This window comes from Sciurus vulgaris (genome assembly GCF_902686455.1).
Source record: "Sciurus vulgaris genome assembly, chromosome: 4".
Lineage (NCBI taxonomy): Eukaryota > Metazoa > Chordata > Mammalia > Rodentia > Sciuridae > Sciurus > Sciurus vulgaris.
Genome location: NC_136464.1, coordinates 32298950 through 32323580, shown reverse-complemented (window position 1 = coordinate 32323580; position 24631 = coordinate 32298950). Strand labels below are relative to the sequence as shown.

The 24631-nt window shown below is 45.2% G+C and overlaps 1 protein-coding gene across 1 annotated transcript in view; it reads right to left on the bottom strand.

Moving 5' to 3' along the window:
• Positions 1–24631, bottom strand: part of TLL2 (tolloid like 2) — a 123537-nt gene that overhangs the window by 98639 nt on the left and 267 nt on the right.

The window sequence follows — 24631 nt, the reverse complement described above, 5'->3', positions numbered from 1 at the left end:
CTGCATGATTAGGTGATAACAATAAGAACAAGAGGACCAAAGGAAGACCAGTTTCATTACACATCAAAATGTGATAAAGTTTCAAGCATCCTGCCATGCAGAATAGTCTGGAAGCAGTCCCTAGACTGTATAAGAAAACTCTGATAAATGAGGTCTCACCAATTTGTGAAAAGTACGAGATTAATTAATGAGTTGCATTAAACTCAACAAATGGGTTATCTATTTGAGGAAAAAATCAAGTTGGCTTTGAACTTCAAATGGAACACCAAAATTAATTCCAAATAAAAAATGAAATCAACAATTGGCTCAACAATATTTAGAACCAAATGAGCCAAGTTTATACAGTCAGTCCTCCATATCCAGGGGTTTTGCATCTGAAGACCAAACATAGATCACAAATATTTGGAAAAACAAAGTGTCTATACTGAACATGTACAGATTAGTTTTCTTCTCACTATTCCTTAAACAATACAGTATAACAACTATCACACAACATTTACACTGCATTAGGTATTATAAGTAACCTAGAGATTGTTTAAAGTATACAGGAGGAAGTGCTGAAGGCTGTAACTACTACACCATTTTTACAAGGTACTTGAGCAATCACGGTTTTCTGTATCCAAGGAGAGCCCTGGAATCAACACCCTACAGATACCAGAGGACAAACTGCACATTCATCACATACAGCTTTTGAATTCTTACTAAAAGTCAAAGCATGGCCCATGCCAGCCTTCTAAAAGAAGACAAAGTAGTTCCATCACCTTTCCCATCACCAACTACTCAAAGCATAATCCACAGACGTGTAGCATCAGCATCATCTTGGAGCTTGGTAGAAATGCAGAATCTGAGACCCAAGACCTGCCAAATCAGGATTTGCATGCTAACAAGATCCCTCAGGTAAATCATATGCACATGACACTTTGAGAAGCACTGAAGGGACCAGAGACTTTATCTCCAACAATTGTGACCCTGATGTCCCAGGCTCACCGCCATCTCTCTTATGGATGTCATGGCTATAATGAAAAGGTCAAACAGGGTAATTCTTTGCAGAGATGTAGAACATGAATGGAGAGGCCATAGGAAGCAACTCAAATGCACATCAACGAAAATGCCCTCCACTCCAGCACTGCTGGCTTGCACTGGAACCTTAACCTGCAATTCAAGTCATTGTCATCAGGTGAAGTGTTTGCTTAGGAAGCTCTGGCTCAGAAATATACATCATTTCAGGAACTCACAATGAAATACAATAGGAAAAAGTGCTTTCAGAAATCATAAATAGAAATCCTTATAAATTAGTCAAATACAATGTGTGGAAATACCACAGTCAGCAGTAGGCTGATATTTAACAACTGGCTGGGAAAGGGATGATCTTGGTTTATAGTGTTTGCTGACTTCCTTGGTGTAAACACTCCCACCATGACTGGTTTCAGAGTTACTGAAGATGGAGTGGGGAAAAGATGTGCATGAGTGACCTTCGCAAGCAAGCAACAGCAGCTCCAGCACATGCCTGTAGTGACAACAACGTGTGCAAGCACCTCACGGTCTCCAAGCTCTGTCCTTTCCCTCTTTGATGCCTTTGTGTGTCTAATCCTCACAGCTGTGAATGTAACCATGACCTGAGGCTTGTAGGGACAGGTGCCTTCAGTGCAGCCCCATCTCAGATTTGCACAGCATAGAATCTTGCCGGGTCTCTGTCTGTCCCCATCTACAGCAGAAGCATGCAGCACTCACTCTATCCCTGGGATCAGGGCCAAATGCCTTCTGTGGATTTCCTCAATCCATACTCTTAAGGTATGTGAGGAAGCCATGCTTGCTCCTACTTCATAGATGGGAAAACAAAACAAAGTCTCATCTTTTTTTTTATTGTAAACAAAATGGGATATATGTTGTTTCTCTGTTTGTACATCAAGTAAAGGCATACCATTTGTGTAATCATAAATTTACATAGGGTAATGTTGTTTGATTCATTCTGTTATTTTTTCCCTTCCCCCCTCCCCTCCTACCCCTCTTTTCCCTCTATACAGTCCTTCCTTCTTCCATTCTTGCCCCCCTCCCTGACCCTAATCCTAAACTTAACCCTAACCCTAACACTAACCCCTCCCACCCCCCATTATGTGTCATCATCCGCTTATCAGCGAGATCATTCATCCTTTGATTTTTTGAGATTGGCTTATCTCACTTAGCATGATATTCTCCAATTTCATCCATTTGCCTGCCAATGCCATAATTTTATCATTCTTTATGCCAGAGTAATATTCCATTGTGTATATATATATATACACAATGTATATGTATACCACAGTTTCTTTATCCATTCATCAATTGAAGGACATCTAGGTTGGTTCCACAATCTGGCTATTGTGAATTGAGCAGCTATGAACATTGATGTGGCTGTATCTCTGTAGTGTGCTGATTTTAAGTCCTTTGGGTATAGGCCAAGGAGTGGGATAGCTAGGTCAAATGGTGGTTCCATTCCAAGCTTTCTGAGGAATCTCCATACTGCTTTCCAGAGTGGCTGCACTAATTTGCAACCCCACCAGCAATGTATGAGTATACCTTTTTCCCCACATCCTCTCCAACACCTATTGTTGTTTGTGTTCTTAATAATCACCATTCAAATTGGGGTGAGATGGAATCTTAGGGTAGTTTTGATTTGCATTTCTCTTATTACTAGAGATGTTGAACATTTTTTCATAATCTGTTGATTGCTTGTACATCTTCTTCCGTGAAGTGTCTGTTCATTTCCTTAGCCCATTTGTTGATTGGATTATTTGTATTCTTGGTGTAGAGTTTTTTGAGTTCTTTATAAATTCTGGAAATTAGTGCTCTATCTGAAGTATGAGTGGCAAAGATTTTCTCCCACTCTGTAGGCTCTCTCTTCACATTACTGATGGTTTTCTTTGCTGAGAAAAAGCTATTTAGTTTGAATCTATCCCAGTTGTTGATTCTTGCTTTTACTTCTTGTGTTATGGGAGTCCTGTTAAGGAAGTCTGATCCTAAGCCGACATGTTAAAGTTTGGACCTACTTTTTTCTTCTGTAAGATGCAGGGTCTCTGGTCTGATTTCAAGGTCTTTGATCCATTTGAATTGAGTTTTGTGCAGGGTGAGAGATAGGGGTTTAGTTTCATTCTGTTGTATATGGATTTCCAGTTTTTCCCAGCACCATTTGTTGAAGAGGCTATTGTTTTCTCCATTGCATATGTTTTGGCCCCTTTGTCTAATATGAGAAAATTGTATTTATTTGGGTTTGTATCCATGTCCTCTATTCTGTACCATTGAAGCCAATATCACCTTGATACCTAAACCAGACAGAGACACATCGAGGAAAGAAAATTTCAGACCAATATCTTTAACGAACATTGATGCAAAAATTCTCGATAAAATTTTAGCAAATCGCATACAAAAATATATTAAAAAGATAGTGCACCACGATCAAGTGGGTTTTATCCCAGGGGTGCAAGGTTGGTTCAACATCCGGAAATCAATAAATGTCATTCACCATATCAACAGACTTAAAGTTAAGTATCACATGATTATTTCGATAGATGCAGAAAAAGCATTCGATAAAATACAGCATCCCTTCATGCTCAAAACACTAGAAAAAATAGGGATAGTGGGAACATTCCTTAACATTGTAAAGGCCATCTATGCTAAGCCCATGGCCAATATCATTCTAAATGGTGAAAAATTGAAAGCATTCCCCCTAAAAGCTGGAACAAGGCAGGGATGCCCTCTTTCACCACTTCTATTCAACATTGTCCTTGAAACTAGCCAGAACAATTAGACAAACCAAAGAAATTAAAGGGATATGAATAGGAAAAGAAGAACTCAAACTATCCCTGTTCACTGATGACATGATTATATATTTAGAGGAACCCGGAAATTCCACCAGAAAACTTTTAGAACTCATAAGTGAATTCAGTAAAGTAGCAGGTTACAAGATCAATGCTCATAAATCCAATGCATTTTTATACATAAGTGATGAATCTTCAGAAAGAGAAGTTAGGAAAACTACTCCATTCACAATAGCCTCAAAAAAAAAAAAAAAAATACTTGGGAATCAATCTCACAAAAGAGGTGAATGGCCTCTACAATGAGAACTACAGAACACTAAAGAAAGAAATTAAAGAAAATCTTAGAAGATGGAAAGATCTCCCATGTTCTTGGATAGGAAGAATTAATATTGTCAAAATGGCCATACTACCAAAAGTGCTATACAGATTCAATGCAATTCCAATTAAAATCCCAATGACATACCTTACAGAAATAGAGCAAGCAATTATGAAATTCATCTGGAAGAATAAGAAACCCAGAATAGCTAAAGCAGTCCTTAGCAGAAAGAGCGAAGCAGGGGGTATCGCAATACCAGATCTTCAACTCTACTACAAAGCAATAGTAACAAAAATGGCATGGTATTGGTACCAAAATAGACAGGTAGATCAAAGCCTCATCTTTGACACAGTATAGGACTTGGCCAAGATCATGGAACCAAGAACAGTCGTTTTAATTCAACTGAAATCTCTCTGATTCCCAGATCAGAACCCTCAAACCCCAAGCCAGCACTTTTCAGAGTTTCACATTCTAAGAAGTTTCTAAATGAGGCTGTGTTAAACCACTTTCTTTCCTGCAGGAGTTCTCAGAGCTGTTACAATCCTAACGAATATCAGGATTCCAAGAGAAAGACTGAAAATGCCTCATTTCCCAACATGGGAAATCTCTTTTCACTGAGCATCCTCTCCTAAGGGACAAATTTCAAAGACTGCTGAGCTACTCAGCAATCCTCCAGGAATTATAGATTTCTGGGACTAGCAGTGGCCCAGCAGGTGACAGGGCCCCATCTCCCACATGACATTTGAGTAGTCTCTTTTCACACATATCCAGGGACAGGGAGTTCACACCTTACTGTCACATCCCCCTTACTTTTTCCAAATCCAGTGTTTGGATCTTCTCTCAGAAGCAAAGCACCAGAGGGATGAAAATCCACCATCTTGAGCACCAGCCACACGCAGGTTCTTGGCCTCCTTCTACCCTCACATGGGCCAACCAGGGCAGCACATCGCTGGCTCCGCTTTCCAGGTGAGGAGAGGGCCCAGCCAGCCTGGGCAGCTTGCTCCAGCTGAATTCTGAATTCTAACTTAATCGCCATGCACCTTTGCTGCCCTGTATACAGTCTCCCCAGGTGACCTTGACAAGGAGGAATGACAGACCCCAGCCTCTGGAATCAGGAAAGGACTCACTAAGGGGTGACACTTGACTAGGAGGGTGACAATTGAGCAGAAACTTGGTGGTGGCTAATAGGAGGAAAGGGCATGTTGGCCAAAAGGACAGCACGTGCAAAGGCCCAGAGGTAACACAGCAAGGCTCTGTCAGGGCAGGAGTTGGAGGGGCCAGTGAGGGGGCCAGCTGGAGTGGAGGATCCAGGCACTTAGACAAGATGACAAAAGCAAGGTAGCAATGAGGCTGCAGGAACAGAGAGGCTGTACAGGGCCAGGGATGGAGGTTCAGACACAGAACAAATTCCAGGGCTGTTAGAGCACCAATGTGGAAGGGTCATAAGGAGTCCCTCACTCTGGTACAGCACTTCAGTTTGCCATCACTCCCTTGCACACATCCTCCTCCCTCTGTCTCCCTGGACCCCTGCGCCCAGCTGGCACTGACCTTCAGAACATTTCAAGGAATGAACAAGTAAGGAGTGCTCCTTGCAGCAGTCCTAGGGGATGGTGGGGGAAGAACCCTCAGCCTGATTTTATGTGGGAAGGTGACGCGTGGGGAAATGAACGAACAACCCACATGGGAACCTGGGTCAAAGAGGGCAAGCCTCAACTCAGACCTTTTGGCCCCAAACTCCAAACCTAGAGCTTGTCTCTCAGCCCCACACAGACCCCGTTTCTAGGACTGACACGCAAGGTGAGGTCAGCAAGAAGTGCTCTGTTTGCAGAGGAGTTTCCTGCCTGGCAAGGACTGGACAGTCCAGCAGTTGCTTAGACAGGACTGAGTGCAGGAGGGGTGGCCCCTCCCCACTGAAAATTCCAAGAGTCTTGGGGCTGCAGGAATCCTGGCAGTGTTGAATGCAATCAGGTTCCTGATTGGTGGACTAGAGAGCTGGGGCTGGGGTCTGTGAGGCAGGGAGCAGATGGGCAGTCAGAGGGAGACTGCTTCAACTCTGTTGCCACCTTCTATGGCTAATTGCACCCTCCCCAAACTCAGCTCCCTGGCTCCCAGAGAGGGGCAGGCTCAGGGCAGCCCCTTGATCTTTCCAGTACATCCTGGCCCCATGTCCTACACTGCCCTGGATTCACTCCAAAACCAAGGAAGACCTCCAGCAGGTACCTCACCTGGCTCACCTCACCAGCCACCAACCAGCCCTTTCCTGGTTTTCACATCTATACTTAAAACTTGGGGCTGCACTAGAGTGTGCGGTTGCTTTTCAATTTACTTTCTACCTAGGGCCCTAATCACAGACATCCCACAGTGAAACTGTATCTCAGATGGTCTACACTGAAAGCTGTGTGTGACCTTGGGCAAGTGACTTTTCCCTTCAGTGGCATTTTCTTCACCAGTACAATGAGACAGCTGAACCAGCTTGGCATTTCTGGAGGTGTGGCCATAACCCACCAGCATTAGAAATGTCTCAGAGATGGTGTGCAGACCTCCAGGCCCCAACCCAGAGTTATGACATGAGAATCTCCAGGGCCAGGACCCAGGAACATACAAGGAACATGCATTTTAAACACAAGCCCTGCCTCACCCATGTAGTGACTCTGACACACACTGAAGTTCAGAAACCTATGAAGCTGATGGTCTCGGTGGTCCCCCAGATCCAGGGTTTGATTTCTTCTGATTTCTTTTAGAGAAGCATTGCACCTCTGTTGGGGCCTGTTATTGTCCACCCAATAGCAAGCCACGTGGGAAGCCAGGAAGGACCTCACTAAAGTTCCACCAGGTAGTCACCTAGAGATAAGCCTAGGTTATTGAAGGAACTAAATAGGAAGCATGCAAACCATTGGAATTCCTCTCAGGAAACAGGCGGAGGTGGGGTAGAGGGGCCAGAGGCGGGGAGAATTACAGGGAAATCCTACCCAGAGACGCATTTAGTTCGCTTCAAGTTTCCAGCAGAGGGATTTAACAGGTTTAAAGCAGTTTTCTGTGAATCTTTGTCAAAGGAGTATATGTACAAACAAACAGGGAGGGTTTTTTTAGTAAAAAGTTAATCGGCTTAAAGTGTGCAACTAAATAAGCAAAGCTTACATTAAAGTGACTCACAGAGAAAGGACCCCATGGAAGGAAAGTTCTAGGAAATACAATATGGCCTCTATGTTCTTTTGTAGTTCCACACTATAAATATTCATGGGACGGTGTTAATGGGGTCCACAGCTCTATGCAACCACAATAGTTTTTTTGTTTATTCTCAGGACCATGAACTTTGAAACCATGACCCTAAATTTCAGGACTCTGCATTCAGGCGCGATTGCAGAGCAGGAGGGGAGAGGTTCGGGCTTGCGGAGGACAGAGGAGAGGAAACAGGCGAATGTGAATCACCGCCTGGATCTTTGGGTTGAGATTAAAGGGCAGAATCTGTTTAGTATGGGAAGCCTCCTGTCTCCAGGGTCCCCAGCTGCTCCTGGGGAAATGGCCTTCTTGAAGGACGGATGGCTTAGTTATTCGAGCATATGGCAGAGAGGAGTGGGAAGTTGTAAATATTTTAATTGGATCAAGCAGATTTGTTGCGAGTTATACATTGAGACTTAAAAAACTAATTTGGATCAAGGAATTTCTAAGATGGGGAGAATTTAAAAGTCATCTAAGTGATGTTCTTATTTTCCATATGAGGAAACTAGGGCTCAGGAAGGCCAAACAACATGCTCAACGTATCACATCTAGAGACTGTGTCTGCCAAGTCTCAACTATGCTCTTCACCACACCAGAGACAGCAAATATGACTAACATGTGCCTTCTCTTACCCACTCTTGCCCAGGACAAAGATCCCCAACTGTCCATTCAACCTGGACACAGCCTCTGAGTCCATCTCAGCACAGTGCCACAGAAGGGCCAGCACAAATTGATAGAAAAGGCAGGAGTTGAGACCTATTTGCATTCACATCCTACAGCATACTGGCAATGTCCAAAGCCCATTACCTATTTATTCCAGTCACTTAAAACCTGAGCTCTACTCCAACCTGAGTGCACACATTAGAAAACCTATAGGACCTGAGACTCCACAGTACTCTTGTGTTAAAGGTCAGTCAGGACCTAGGAGAGCGCCCTACCCAGCTGCATCCTATGGAGCAGCTCTGAAAACTGATCACATCTCAAAAGAACACCCAGTACTGCTTTCTGTCTTGGTGGGCATCATCCTACTTTACAGATGAGCCAAGAGGGTCTGGCTGGTGCCTGGGCTGGTGGCCACCTTGCCCCCTGCCTCATCTATATGTGTCATCTATATGACACAATATGGTTGCACCAATATATTCCAGAGCCATGCCATAGTTTGACTCTCTAAGAACTTGGTTCAACAAATAACTGCTCAGGGGGAAAAAACTGTGTACCAGATTGGCATGGGCAGGTGAGCCATATCTTCAAGGCTATTTAAGTTTTATAGCTCCAAATAGGTTTCACTGCATATGTCAACACTACTCAAATTGTGGTGTCTCTTTGAACACTATGAGGTGACTTCTTGAACTCATGATCAATAAGCAATGTCTGCCACTGGCACAGGGAGGCGGGGAGGTGGCAGCATCATATGTGCCACACATTTGCCATTTACAAATTGTTGTAAAGATACTAAAAATTTTCAGTCCACGCATATGAGTATCTGCGGCAAGTCCTGAGCTAAGATTACAGTTATTCTTTGTCTACTTATTCTCTACTCTCTCTGTTCTGTTCTGTGCTCAGGGAGCTGACTCCTGTCCTTTGTCTTCCAATTCCCTCCCCACCCTGGCTTCTGGCTGCACTCAACTAGGAGAAGACAATGACGGCCTGAAGAGAAGAGGAGAGAGGGGTCCTGGCATTTCGTCCCTGCTCTGGTCTGCAGGCCTGCAGTAGATGCCTCCCTCTGCCACCTCCCCTCCTACCTGGTTCCATTGCAGGAATGCAGCTTTCTCCCCTGCCTCTTGACTCCAGGGGTAGCTCTCCAGCCTCTGGGTGTCTCACCTCTCTTATTTAACCCCGTGTCTCTAACCAGTCCCTTCACTGGTGTCTCTTCATCTGAAATGTAGTTTAAATTCTGTTTCCTTCTGGGCCCCTGACTTACATAGCTGTTCTAAGAAAATCCTTCCATTATTTCCATAGCTAAAAAGGAAGATGGGAAAGGGCATGACTACTTTGGTCTGAAATGACACTTCACTGATAATTCCAGCAGAATATGACTTTCTGCTATCTCACACCCACTGTGTTCCCACAGTGCAAGCTCACATGGGCTCCACTCAATAATGGAGACAAGGATGCAGTTTAAATCCTAAAAGCCAAAAGCTTCTTAGATTCTAATTTTCCTCTTATGTGTCTGATTCCAGGACTAGGCACATCTCATAAACCCTAATATCTCCACTGTGGAATGATCTCTTGTAGAGCCATAAATTACGAGTGCAATTACGCGTGACTCATTCTGAAGATGAGGGCCGTCAGAGACCCTTAGTGCAGAGAGTGGAGAAATGCAGCAGGAGGAGCGCAAAGGAGGCCTCAAGTCTACCTCCAGCTAGGCCCACAGCTACGCACGTGATCTTGGATAAGTTATTGCCCCTCTAGGCCCTCAGGTTCTCGTAGGAAACATGGAAAACCTAGAATAAATAATTCCATAGGTTTCTTCCAGCTCTAACATTCTACCAGGTTTGACTCAAAGACTTCACATTGTTCAGGGCTGGGGTTGTGGTTCAGTGGTAGAGTGCTCGCCCAGCATGTGTGAGGCCCTCAGTTCGATCCTCAGCATCACATAAAAATAAAATAAATACAAGTATGGTGCCCACCTACAACTAAATATATACATATATAAAGACTTTACAGTGTTCAGCTGGTTAACTTTTAGAAATGGTAGCAGCCCCTTCTTATCTTGACTGGATCTTCTGTATAAACATCCAGCAGTTTTGGTCTATTGTGGCAGAGATTGCTTTGCTGCCCACCAGCACTTTTTCTCCCCTTCTTCTATACTAATAATACCTCTGATTGTTAGTTCTAGGCCTTCCAGAAGCAAGATCTTCCAGATGTCCATGTCCAGGCACATCTATAGCCAACTACAGCCAACGAGAGGAAGTACAAGTAACAAATGGCAGCTCCTGGGAATCTTCTTCTTTGTCCTCTTTTTATTTTTCCATGCCTCCCATGTCTAGATAGTGCCTGTGATGATTTGAGCACTGTATACCATCTCGGACCACAAACACAAGGTCTTCAAGCTAGGGACAGTGGAGTGGCCAGTAAGGAGGGGTTTAGGTCCTGGAGGACCCTGGGGCAGAACTGCCATACTGGTCCCAGATTGCAGTCCTCCAGACTCTGAGTTGAGAAAGAAACAGACTTCCAGCTTGCTTAAGCTACTCCCCCAGCTACTGATGGACGGCCTTCAGCCTCCAGTCTACCCTGCTTTGTCATGCTGTGTGTTACTAGAGCTAGGCCCTATAAACATTTCTCCACCTGCTGGCTCAATGTTAGGTTTTGTAGGTAGAGGGCACTGTGGGGGATACTGCAAGCAGAGGGACTTCTCTCCCTGGTTTGGGTGATCTCACCTGTCTTATTCTACAGGAATCACTGCTGGCAGTGTTCAGGAGAACCACTGGTACCAACCTTCAAAGTTTTGCCAGTTTTCAATGGGCCAGTTTCTACTGGACAGCCTTTTCCTGCAGTATGGTAGACCCTCCCTCACTACCTGTGGTTTCACTTACCAATGTTTCAGTTACCCACCATCAACTATGGCCTGAAATATATTAAATGGAAATTTCCAGAAAAAGAAAATTCACAAGTTTTAAATTGTGCACTGTTCTGAACAGCATAATGAAATTGTAGGCCATCCTGCCCCATCCTGCCTAGAATGTGACTTATCTTTCTGTCCGAGATTATGGTTTAGATATGAGGTGTTCCTCAAAAACTCCTGTGTTAATGAAGAAGGTGAAAGGTTTACATTAGGAGGGCTATAACTTAGTCAGTGGATTAATCCACTTAATGGATTAATAATTTAAATGGATTACTAGGTAAATGCAGACAGGTGGTGTGTGGCTAGAGAAGGTAAGTCACTGTGGGTGTGCCCTGGGGGATTATATCTTGTCCCCCCAGCTCCTCCTTCTTCCTCTCTGCTTTTTGGCTGCCATGAGCTCAGCAGTTTTCTTCTTTCATGCCCTTCCACCATGATGCTCTGCTTCACCTTGGACCCAGAGCACTGGAGTCAGTCATCCGTGGATGGAATCTTTGAAACCATGAGCCCAAATAAACTTTACTTCCTCTAAGCTGTTCCTATTGTGTATTTTGGTCACAGTGACAAGAAGCTGACCAACACATTTAACATATCGATATTATATGTTACCCCCCCCCCCCACTAGTCACTTAGTAGCCATCTCAGATATCAGGTGACTATCTTAGTATCACAGGACTTCTGTTTTTAGTAACCCTTATTTAACTTAACATTGGTCTCAAAGGAAGACTAGTAATGTAAACGAGGCAGCAGGACATAAAACACAGGACAGACTACTTCTGGTACTACATGACCATAATTCAGAACATAGAGAAAAAAATCTTGTCTGTATTATCGGTGATTTCAGGCATCCACTAGACATGTCGGAACATCTCCCCAGCAGATAAGTGATGTTATGGTTTGGATATGAAGTTTCCTCTGAAAGCTTATGTCTGAGACAATGCAGGAATGTTCAGAGGTGAAATGATTAGACTATGAGAGCTATAACCCAATCAGTGGATTAATCCACTTGATGGATTAATAATTTGAAAGAACTGCACTGGGTAGTAACTGTAGGCAGGTGGGGCAAGGCTGGATGAAGTAGGTATCTGGGGTGTGGCCTTGGAGATTGGATCTCGTGCCCCTCTGACTCCTTCCTCCCTCTCTGCTTCCTGAACAGTGTTCCTCTGCCATACCCTTCTGCTATGATGTTCTGCTTCATCTCAGATCCAGTGTGGGACTGAACCTCTGGACCTGTGAGCTCAAAACATATTTTTCCTCCTCTAAGTTGTTCTGGTCTGATGTAACACAAAGAGAGGGCATTGTATCTCAGCAAATTTCTCCAACCTTCAGCAGGCCACAGCCACACTCTCTCTTGTGAAGTTAGAATTTTAACCCTGGAGAGTTGGGTTGGGTAGCCTCCCTCCCTGGTAGTTGCTCCTTTCATCAGCTAGTCCTGCTTTCTTTAGAGTTCTCTTCTCCTCCTTTAGCAGTCAATCTTCTTCTGCTAGTTAACAATTATTGATATTAAATTTACTAATTACTGTTCAAATTACTGGTGTGATTCCAGTTCCCTAACTGGACCCTGATGGACATAGCCAATGAACTTGGGTCTATTACTAGTGACTTAACCTAATCTTAACTGATTCAGCCACAATCACCTCCAGGTGAAAAAGTCAGTGAAAGGTGCAGAGTAAGTTTTAAAAAGATTTTTTAAAAAATCTTCTCTCCAATAATTACCAGTGGCAAATAAGACGGATAAAATGTTGACGTTCTTAATGTTTAAAGGAGTTCCCATGCAATGTTAAAAAATAAACATCTAATTAGAAAAGTGAGCATGAACAGAGGAAAAGCACATGAACAGAAAATGCACATGGCAAAATAAATGTAAACCATCACAATATATTTTAAGTTCAAAATCATTTGAAAAAGAAATATAAATTAAAATATAACTTCAAGTTGAGTAACAAATGCTTTTATCAACTGCCAGCACAGAATTTTAAAAACTAGAAGACAAAGTATTAATCCTGATGGGAATGTAAAGGAGTCAGAAATCTTTGAAGGGAAATTTGATTGGTTCTGTTTTTGCAGTGCTGGGAATGGAACCCAGGGCCTTGGGCATGCTAGGCATGCTCTCTAACACTGAACTGTACTCCCAGTCCAAAGGGCAATTTAAAAAGAAGAATCAAAAGCTCTAAAAGCAGCTATATTCCTAGCAATTTCACCACTAGGAATTTATCCTAGAGAAATCATTGAAGATGCACATAGAAATCTACCTACAAGAATGATCCAGCATCATTGTTTATAAAAGCAGAAAAAGGGGGGAAAATCTGTATGTCTGACAAAGGGGGCTGGTTTAATAAATGATGGTGCATCTATGCAACCAGGCACAAAACAACTCAAATGAATGCTCTACAAGTACGTTTGTTTCATAAGCATCTTGTCATAGAAAGAGGTTCACGGAATGAAGAGGAAGTGAAATATAAGAAAGATTCAAAGCAATTGTGTGCAGTATTTTCAGGGAAAAAAAAACCTGTTACAATGTTCATAGAAAAAAATCTGGAAGAAGATAGAATAAAATGTTAACAGCTACTTCTAAGCAACAGGATTACTGAACATTTTTAGTCCTTGCATATTTGCCATGGACTTCAGAAAAATGTTTCATGTTAAACAATCTTCCTTTCTTGTCCACCTCAAGGGTACCTTAATGCTTGCTGAATATATCTCGCTAACTTCATTCATATTTCAATCATGACCCTGAGGCACAGCACAGCTCAGGGTCCCTCCCACCCACAAAGCCAGGATCTCTTCCCTCCCTTTTCATCTCCAAGGCCACAAGGCAATCTTCATGTTCTCAGGGCCAGATGTCCTGGTGGTTCTTCTGTTTCCTGCTTTTATGATCCTAAGCACTGTAGCCTTCAGAACCATAGTCCTCTGCTCAGAGTCCAGCAACAGCTCTCTATTTCCTTAGGGATATGTTTCAAATGCCTCAGCTTGACATTCACTGTTCCAAGATTATTTCAGTCTTGTCACTACTCTGCTGCAAAGTAAACCAGAGTAAACCCCCAGCTCCAAACACATCCCAAGCACCTCCGTTGTCTCACTTTGACTCACAATGCCTGAAAGGCCTTCCCCTGCATCCCAGCTTCTCCAAATCCCATCCATCCTTTCAGCCAAGCTCAGAATTCCCCATGCATTTCACGAAGAGGCCTTCTTCAGTTGTCTCATGGTGATTGCTACCTTTTCTGAATCCCTATGGCATCTCCTTGACCACCCTCCAGGGGCTGGCACTGTGCCAGTGATTGGAAAATCACATGATTCCAGTTTCTAACTCTGGGATTTCATTTTCAAGGTGGAAACAGTCGCTGAGCAGGTCACACCAATAATTCTACCCAGTTCTAGGTGTACGAAAGTGCTATCCTGAAAAACAAAGGTGAAGAGTAATTTAAGAGAAGGGGCCTGATAGGAGCTAGGCAGGCCTCATGGGAGAAATGACAGCAAGATGAGTCCTGTAGGAGGAGTCAGACCATTTCAGACAGGAGAAGAACCTACTTGAAGCAGCATGACAGGTGAGGAGAGGGAGGCTGAGCAATGACCAGGACACACAGGGCTGCAGACTGCTCTCCTCTTAAGTGCACTGAAAGTCATGAAGGGGATTAAGCTGGTCCAACTTTGCAAACATGCTCAGATATGAGTTCAGAGAGATCCCTCTGCCTCCAACATGGAAAATAGATTTCATGAGGCAAAAGTGTCGTCAGTGGTATCAGTTCAGGCTCTAACACAGAAGGCCAAGTGCAAGTTGATGGGTTCTTGGATCAAGGTGGCATCAAGGATGCAGAGAAATGGACAGACTCAATTTTGGACACAGAATTGACAGAACTTGGGTTGGGTGGCACAATAGGACGAGGGAGAGTCAGGTGGCCAGGAAGGCAATCAGTTTCTGATTTAAACATCTGGATGGACTCTGGCACCTGTGGTCATGGGTTCCAGAACTTTGTGAGCCATTGAGGACAGGATGAGAAATCAGGGCCAGTTCAACAGGGAGATGACAGGCCCAGGGACGTGAAAAGGAGTTTCAGGAGGCAGGAAGCTTGAGGCTATTGCTGTGAGAACAGCACAGAGAACTTGCACCAACTTCAGGCCAGGAATCCAGGTGGGAGGAAGGGGAAGAGACTTCGGGCAAATTGCAGGATGAGGTGGGAGATAAGAGGCCCAGCTGGCGGAGCAGCAAAGACCCGGGCTGAACATCAACACTCAAGTGCTCATGCAGGCGAGCTTGGGAATATTTATTGGTAATTGGCAGAAGTGGTTAGAGGGTGGCGTGATCACAGATATGTCCCTAACCAATCAGCAGGAAAGCTCGGTTCCTGTTGCTATGTTTGCATCCAGGCAGAACCGGATTATGAGCAGACTGGGGGTACCATGAGAAACCTGTTTATATGCATTGGTTTATCTGTCATCCTCTCCCCGCTTCATGGGTGAAAGCGAGCAAGCAGTGGAACAAAACATTATCACTTGCCACATGCTGCAGATCCCCAGAGAACTCTTGGCAGTCCCGAGAGGAAGAAATAAGTATCTGCAGGCCACTGAGATTGTCACTTACAGGGAAATTCTTAAGTGGGGGAACAATAATAGGAATACTAATAATAGCAAAGAGAAGAGCTAACAATGAATGATAGCTTGCTAAACACGTTAACATTTAATCTTCAAACCTATATGAGTTTTCCTATCATTCGCATTTTTCAAATGAGGAAACCTGAAGCTCAGAGAGGTTAAGAAACTTGACCAAAGCCAAACTGATAGGAAGAGATGGGTTTCCAGCCTTGGTTACCTGATGCCCAAAAGAGTCTTTTACAAGGTGCTTCTGCTCTTGAAACCCTTGGGAAACTTAATCATATAGGTTCCCTTGTATAGGGGAAAGAGCATGGCTGGACCTATTGTCCTCTACTGACCTGACACCCATGCTCTGCCCCCGGGCCTTCTGGAAGAAAGACAGAGGAACAGAGAGAAGGACAGATGTATTTCACCATCCTGGGTTATTCATTATTATTCTCAGTGCTTTGGGACTGAGAGTACTTTAAAGGCCAGAATTCTCTCATCCTTGTCAGATTCCTATCCTAAGGGTAGAGGAAAAGGTAGGGACAAGGTGGTGGGTTATGGTACTCTGGGGAACAAATACAAAAACATGACCTTCAGACTAGGCACAATACCGATGCTTGTTTACTGTGGGTAGCAGAGTCGGGAAAAGATAGAGGTTCCAAGTTAGGAGAGGCCACGTGGCCTGGAGTAGAGAGCAAGGATTTGAGGTCCTTGTTCTACCACTTCCAAGCTCAATCCTGAGCAAGACCCAGCCCAGGCTGTCCCCTGCACAGGCACCCAGACCATTTTCTGTAATGAGATTACATGGGGCCAGGTCATGTCCCAGGGGCATCCATATCATCTGACCTGTTTGAGAGACCAGTGGAGGGAATGGAAGAAAAGGGGTTTTGTAAATTATTAGGTGTAGCTGGAAGTTGAAGGCAATGTAGCAATGGGAGGGTTAATATCTTCATTTTTTTTTTTTTTTTTTTTTTTTCTTCTTGAAAAACATGGCGAGGGTCAAGAAGACAAAGATTTAAGGACCTGTGAAGTTATAGCTTCTATTCAGAGGCAAGGTCTTCTGTGGGAGACTGTGTGCCACCAACAATGTGGTACAGGCCCACATCCTGCTGGTGCCTTTAGCTCTTTGGAACCTGAAGGCCACAGGATCAGTGCTTTGGAAAGAGGGGTGACCGGGCGGAGCCAAAGGGCCCCACACCACTGGTACATCTCCAAATAGCCAGAGGCTGATTTGGGGCGGGGGTGGGCAGATGTCAGCATCTTGGTGATACAGGAACTCTCAGGCTAACACTGTCCCCAGAGGCTCCCGAGGTTCCAGGCAGGTTTCAATTTTTAGGTCTCCAGACATAGCGGAGCTACCTGGGTCATCATCATCAGTAAACATCAAACTCTTAAAACATCATCTGGCTTTGGTTGTTCAGATATTGGGTTTCCTGTCAGCTGGAAATCTTGTTGGATTTCTGTGGGATAATGATAATAGAAGTAAAAGTATTTACTGAACATCTATCATGCTCCAGGCATTATTCTAAGTACTTTATCTATATGAACTCATTCAATCCTCATAATAACCTTATGTGATAGACATATCCCCATCTTGCAGATGAGAAAACTGAGTCTCATCAAGCTTAAGCAGGTTTGCTCAGAGTCCCGCAGCTATTAGCAGAAAAGTCAGGACTTGAACCCCAGCAACTGGCCTATACAGTCTGCCTGCTTTGCCCCAGCTGCCTCACAAGAATGGAAAGCAGGGGTGCTGATGTGAACCAATTTATCCACACATTTTGGGGGCCATGACAGTTTCTTCAGGGGCCATGTAATTCTAGCAATGAATCTATGCTAAGCATATGTAACATATTTATTATTGAGTGCTTCTATTTGCTAGGCACTTATTAAGTACCCTTCATAGTGCAACAGCCTGCTAATAGGAGTTTCTATTAACTATACAATACAGATGAGGAAACTGCAGCTTAAAAGGTTGAGGACTTGCTCAAAATCTCACAGTAACAGCCGAGAAGGAGGACCTAAGTCAGCCTGATGCCAAATCGTGGTTTAGAACCACAATGCTGCCACAAGGTCCTTGTCCTTTGTGGACCTGGGAAAAGCCAGGCACCCAAACAACCATGGACCAAGCGGAGAAGCACCATAAATGTCCAGAGAAGCAGTGGTCAGCCAGAGGTTCACAACTGACCACAGAGGTGCTGTGGAATGACTCACCTTGCTGACCAGTCTACACTCAGCTTCCATCTGAGAGCATCTTCCTGCTCACACAGCCAGCTGTACCCAGCACAGGTGAGAGGTGCCAGGGGGCAGTGTAGAGGTCTGACAGGGACATAGATCCTCAGTACCAGTGCAGAGCTTGGCATGCGCCAGGAGCCCTGCAGATCTGGGGCTTTTGTGGGTAGCTTTGCAATAACATTGCTGCCCTTCCTCCTGTCTCACTATGCTGGACAGTGGAAAGGACACCCTTATGACACACATGCCACCTCCAGGAAGGGCGTGCAATGCCAATCACTACACCTCTGGGTGCAGAGAAAAGGAAAAATGGGTTCCATTGCAAGATTTGGGGATCTGCACTGGGTTTGTGGCTCAATGGTAGAGTGCTTGCCTAGCACATGTGAGGCACTGGATTTGATCCTCAGCACCACATATAAAAGAGAAGTAAATAAAGTTACTGTGCCCATCTATAACTAAAAATATTTTTTAAAAAAGACTGGGGAATCTATCTTTGATGATGTCATTGTGGATTTTGTGTTTGTAAACATGGGCTCTGTTCACAGGGATAGCATTGAAAGTTAAAGAAGCATTAATGTCAGGCAGAAAGTCCAGGCCCAAAGCTCAGTTTCCTCAAATGCAAAACAGCTGCTGTGTACTCTGGGGGCAGAGTTGAGGGTCAATGGGTAGAGTTCTTACTATCTTCACCTCTTGGAGCAGCCTCACACACTGCTCACCCAGTGAGACTATGGCCACTGTTGGGAGCTGTGGGCTCTGTTTGACGTGTGATGGCCACGTGTCAGGCTTGCTCAGCTGAGCTGACTTCTCAGCTGGATCATAATTCAGAAGCCAAGACAGTGAGTTTACTCCCACGATTTGGCCCTCTTCTCCTCATTTTTACTTACTTTTATTTTTTAAAGCATCTTTATTGAAATATATAACTCTTATACCATAAAATTCACTTTCACTTTTTTTTTTTTTTTTTTTTTTTTTTTGGTGCTGGTGATTGAACTCAGGGATGCTTTACCACTGAGCTATATCCCTAGCCCTTTTTTAATTTTTAGTCGAGTTCTTGCTAAGTTGCCCAGGTTGGCTTTGAACTTGGGATCCTCCTGCCTCAGCTTCCCAAGTTGATGGAATTACAGGGATGCATCACTATGCCCAGTCTTCTTCACCTACTTTTTGAGATCTGATTTAACAACAATTAGCAGATCTGAAATTAAGAATCCCTAATTCTAATTATACTATATGAAATCGATTATTTATTGCAAAAATTCAAATTCTTCTACAGCATTTCAACAAGTGAGTTTAAGAAGTGCTTGTGAACTGTAATTATATAAATATAATTGAGCACTTGCCTCATGCCAGAAACTGCTCAGAAACTGACAAATAATGCTTGTAGCAAATTGATTTGAGTCATTCTTTTCAAGTGAGAAAAACTTACTCAAAGTCACAGTCTTGCAAAGGAGAAGATTCTGTGGGGCTTTTGGTCTGTTTGTTTTTCAGATGGGGTCTCACTGTTTGCCCAAAGTGGTCTCCAAAACTTATGGACTCAAGTGATTCTCCTGCCTCAGCCTCCTAAGTAACTGGAAGTATAGGCACTGCCACCATGCTCAGTTCAAGGGGCACAGGTTCAGCAGGTGTCAGCCTCTACCTTTAACCAGCCTTCCCTGGGACACTGCATGGAGAGAACTAGTAGAGACAGAGGTAGACTAGATGTTGCTTCTGCCTAGAGAGTGGGAAGAAAAACATGTAATTCCAATATGGCCCTGAAATATTTTAATTCCATCAAATCAGTACCTGCCTATCAGCAAGCACTTCATAACAAGTGGGAATGAAAATCAAACTTTGAAAATGCCAGCCTCCCTTACCAGGGTGTGGCCCATGGGAATCTCCTGGGGGACAGCTGGGATGCTGGGAGGCATCACGTGAGACTCAGATCTGCACAGGAACCAGGGTGCTGGTGCCTGCCATGAAGGACAGAAAGGCTGGACGAGCCCTGCCGTGGGCCCCATGAGCTCCAGGAACTCTCGTGAGGTCTGAAGCCCTCTAGCCAGGGCTGACAGCAAGTATGGAGTTCCTTCAGCAAAGGCCCCAACTCACACTGGGCCCAAATCACTCCTCCCTGGTTCAGTAGATGTTGACAAATCCATTCGGAAGGCTGGAAGTGGTAGGTACCAGGCATTGTGACAAAATCCCTGACTCTGTGAAGTTTAACATTCTAGTCTCACATCAGCAATGTGATAGCTGCTGGCAAGAGTTGCCCCAGAGGGTACTCTAGGTGACCAAAAAAAAAAAAAAGAAAAAAAAAAAAGAAAAAGAAGAAAAAACACCTGATTAGAAAGGCATCCTGGAGAGAATGACAAGGTAGAGTGAGGCTTCAAATTCCAGGCAGAAATAAGGTCTGAAAGTTTGGGAGGGATCCAAACTTGCTCATGGAGAAATAGCCGGTTCCCAGGCCACAACCCTTACCACTGGCTCTTGAGCCATGCATCATCAGGTGCCACCAACTTTATCATATCCCAACCCAGGACTCACAGCTGTGAGGAAGCCCTGGCACCTGTCCAGCCACTGGCTGAAAAGTAAAGCTGGCTGCCTGATGGTTCCCTTAGATGTAATAAACTCAAAGACTATACAAGAACTTTCATATCATCTGAGTCTCATGTAGAGAATTTTGGTGACCTGACTCACATGCCCTCAGCTCAACTCTGGGCAGTTCCATGCCTTTACTCCATGTCTCCCCACTTTTCTGCTTTAGGACTTTCTGAACCTGGAGAGCACACCAAGCCTGGATGTGTAGGAAGTTAATGTCTTGGGGAGGATGGCAGGTCACAGTTTCCTGAACCAGCTACAACAATATCTTCTATCCCTCATTCTCACTTAACAATGTGACTGTGACATTCCTCCCATTGGAGAGATGAGTCTCTGTCCCCTTCCCTTGAGTCTGGGAGGGCTTGTGACCATGGTGGAAGTAATGATTCATGACTCCAAGGAAAGACCATCAAAGGCACTGTAGCTTCTGTCTGGTTCTTGTGGATTCACTTAGAGTCCAGTGGCCATGCTGTGAGGAAGCCCAACTACCACTCATAGAGAAACCACAAGAAGAGGACATTTGTAGATGTTCAGTCCAACTGAGGTACCAGGCAACAGCCAGTCTCAACTGCCGGACACGTGAGTGAACAAGCCTCCAGAGGACTCTGGCCCATAGCTGGTAAGTATCTCCAGCCTGTGAGTCCTCCTAGCTGATGCTCAGACAACATGGAACAGACACAAGCTGCCCTGCTGGGTCCTTTCCAAATTCCTAATCCACAGAATCCCAGATGATTGTTCTGGTGATTGTTCTACACCACTGAGTTTGAGGGCGGGGGGGGCGTCTCTTGTGCAGGAATAGAGACTGAATCAGGGAGCAAACAACAAAGGGGGCAGCCTTTGAGGCAGCCTCCTATCCTTTGGGCAGATAATTCCAAGAGGTATTCTACAAGTTTCTCTGAGATCCCATTGGGATCGCACCTAAATTCCTTCACCTAAAGCAGTTACCTCAATTCCACTCCCTACGTGGAATTTTCTCCTTCTCTACCTCACCTTTCCTGCTCCCTCACTCCCACTTCTTGGGATCACCTTCCAAACACACTATTTGCACACTAGTCCTTGTCTAAGGCCTTGCTCTCTGAGGAATTCAAATAAAACTGGCCTTATATCTACCCTACAACACAACATTTTCTTGTTCACTTCCATTTTGCAGATGGGGAGACTGAGGCATGGAGAGGTAAAATGATTTGCTAACAGTTGCACAGAGAGTAAGAGGCAAGGTCTGATAAGGATCCAGGTCTTCTGGCTTGAATCTACTTAAAGAGCTATGGATAAGGGCAGGCAGCAGCGAAAGGCCCACCAAGCTTTGCTCTCAGAGGCCTGGTGGTGGGGAGGGTGTTGGGTGGTGGTGGGGAGGGTGTTGTGACTTACTGTATAGTACAGGGCTGCTCTGTCTGAATCAGAAGAAAAGCAAAATAGCAGAACTATGAATCAATGGACAGAAAATGTATCCCAGAAACTCAACAGGCCAGGAGTATTTCACTCCCACTTGTCTTCCCCCTTCACAGCATCAAATAGATTGTCTAATAGTAAAAGTAGAACTTATAGCTTAAAAACCTGCTTCAAAAGGTCTACGTGAAGATGTTCTTTCCACGTTTCTAGAAAATCTATTCATAAAGTACCTAACAATATGTCCAGCCACTGTTTTAAGCACTTCGTTCTGTCAGAAATCACAAATCAAATGACTTGCTCAAGGTTATGCAATTTATAATAGCAGAGCAAATGATAAAATAAATGGTAAACTGGCAAAAAGAAATTGAAAAAGTGATGAAATGTAAGTAGTAACATTATAAATAGTATACATAACATTTGTGAGTTTGCTTAGCCTCTGAAAGGCTGGCTGGAATCGAAGGTCACAAAACCATAAAACACCAAATAGGAAGGAGCCAGGGGGCTCAAATGCCTTTTAGGTGTAAAGTAGGCCCAGGGCAAGATGGCTGATGAGGACCAAGAGGAGAGCACCCCAGATCTGTCAGTTTGCCATCTTAACAAGACCAACATCTTTATTCCACAGGGAAGGAACTGAGGTCCAGAGAAAAGGACATAGCCAAGGTGACACAGCTACTGAGAAGACAGGAACAGATCCAAGCCTCTCCCCTCTGCAGGCGGGATCCACAGCAGAATGGAGACCCACGAAGAAGAAGAATCAGGTGGGAATTGTTTTAGATTAGAAGCCCTGAGGCACGTCCTAGGAGGAGGGCTTCTGGCTGGGACAGGAAAGGGCTGCTCTTAAAGGTTTGCTTTAAATACGCAACAGGAAGTGCAGTTCTCTCCAGATGAGCCCACAGGCATGTCCTTTCATGGAGACTTCAGTGCCCTGTGACCTGCTTGTGGTCCTTCCGGATGGCTGTCCCTAGATCAGGGAATTTCCATGAGATTGGGCAGAATGAGATTATTTCTTCCCTCTAGGTCTCCCTTGCCATTGCCCTCTTCTGGCCACTCTTAGCATCAGCATAGCCCCAGAGAGGCCAGAGGGTTGGGAAGATGCAGAGCTGACTGAAACCATACTCCCAGGATCCTCTACCTTTTGGCCCTGCCAGCCTATCCCATCCTGTGGGCAATAATTGCAAAACAGGACTGCCCCTGGTTATCCAATATTCTCTCCAAACCTACTGGAGGAAATGAGGCCCACCAGGCTACACTGCCTGAAGGTTCTCCCCCAAGGCTGAGACCAGACAGGGAAGTTCTCCCAGACAGAACTGTGTCTCTTTTACCTCTGGATTTGCAGTGTCCAGGCCAGCACCCAACATACTGCAGGTGCTCAACCAATTCCTGAGCTAACTGATCTCTTCCCACTCCAGGCACCAGCTGCTATTCTGCCTTCTAGAAGTGCCAGCTCTTACCTGGCAGAGACCAGTACCTGACAGGTGCAGTTGGTGGCTGGTCCACCCCCACCCCATTCTCCCAACCTCAGTACCCTCTTTTCAGGGTCAGACAACCATTCCAACAACACTCTGGATACCCTCCTCCCTGGCCATGATTGAGGTCCCCTGAGGCACTACTTGCTTCCTGTTGACATTTTCTTGAATTACTTCTGCCCACCTTCCCAACACAGAAAACCCACAGGGCATGGCACCAGGTGGATATTCTGCAAGAATCTGATCTGTGGTAAAATCAGGCTCTTCATGCCTGGTTTGATCTTCAACCTTCACATAATCTTGAGGTCTCACAAATTCCCTAGGTCCTCCAGTCTCTTAGGAACCTCTTCTTCCCCAGACTTCATCTGGTTTCCACCCAGACTACATCAGAGCCACTGCAGTAACAATAAAATAACTAAAATGCCATCGTCATCATTCCACTGGGAGAAATTTTTCCAATAAATCATCTGAGCCCTCCTATTTATCCCCCCAACTTAGAGATGAGGAAAGAGGCTAAAAAAGGTCACCAGGGAAGGAGAGAATGCGGCTCTGGCCTATGACACTGACACAGACCTGGAAGAAGCAGCCAGCCCTCTGAGGGTAGAGGCTCCACTCCTACCTCTTTCTGCTCCTCTCTGCTGGCCGCTAAGTGACACTGGCTGGACAGTGTTCAGAGGTAAACACCACTACCGTGGAGCCCCTGGCCACAGGGCAGGAGTGGTCGTGGTGTCCTCTAAACCCAGCACCTCCCCGTAGAAGAGCAACCCTCTGGCCCAGCTAGGAACTGCCCCATCAGCTTTGGAACCTGCGCTTGAGTCCTTCTGGGGCTGACGACTCAAGGGTTCCTGCTCCGAAGCCACTACCTGGGGAACCCCTAACCCGTTGGTAGTTCGAGAGAAGCAGAAGCTGCAGTGCCCTGGCCACGCGTCCCGGGGCACCGCTTCCTGGCGGGATTAGAGCACCTGCCGGCTTCCATCTCCGCCCGCCCAGGGTAACTCCGGCCAAGGCCACGCTAAAGGGACTACAGGGAAGTTCGCCGCAATTCAAGTCCTGCGCATTTTCCCTAGGCTACCCTTCCTTCCACATACCGTGAAGCTTTTCTCTTTCTTCTTAAAATCCCTTCCCAAGAGTAACTACAGATCTTGGGAAACTTTGAGCGAAACTTACAAATGCTGTGAAACCAGAGCCAGCAACTCCATCTGAGCCTAGGAGCGCCGAGCCCAACCCGGTTCCTCTGCTACAGCCCAGAGCGAGTGGCGGTGGCCGGTGCTGACCACTCGGCTGACAGACAACCTGGATCCCTGAGCGCCCTCTCGGCCTCGGGTACTCAACCCGATTCGCTTTGGAAACGTCCCGGCGGCCGCCACCCGGTGCGCGCAGCAAACCTGGGACCCGGGCGTCTGGGGCTCTGAGGGGTACTTAAGCAGTTCCTCGTAAGCATTGTTTTCCCGGGAAACCCGGGCATCTCAAGAGATGGGAGGGGAGACCCACCCCACAGACTGCAGCCCCG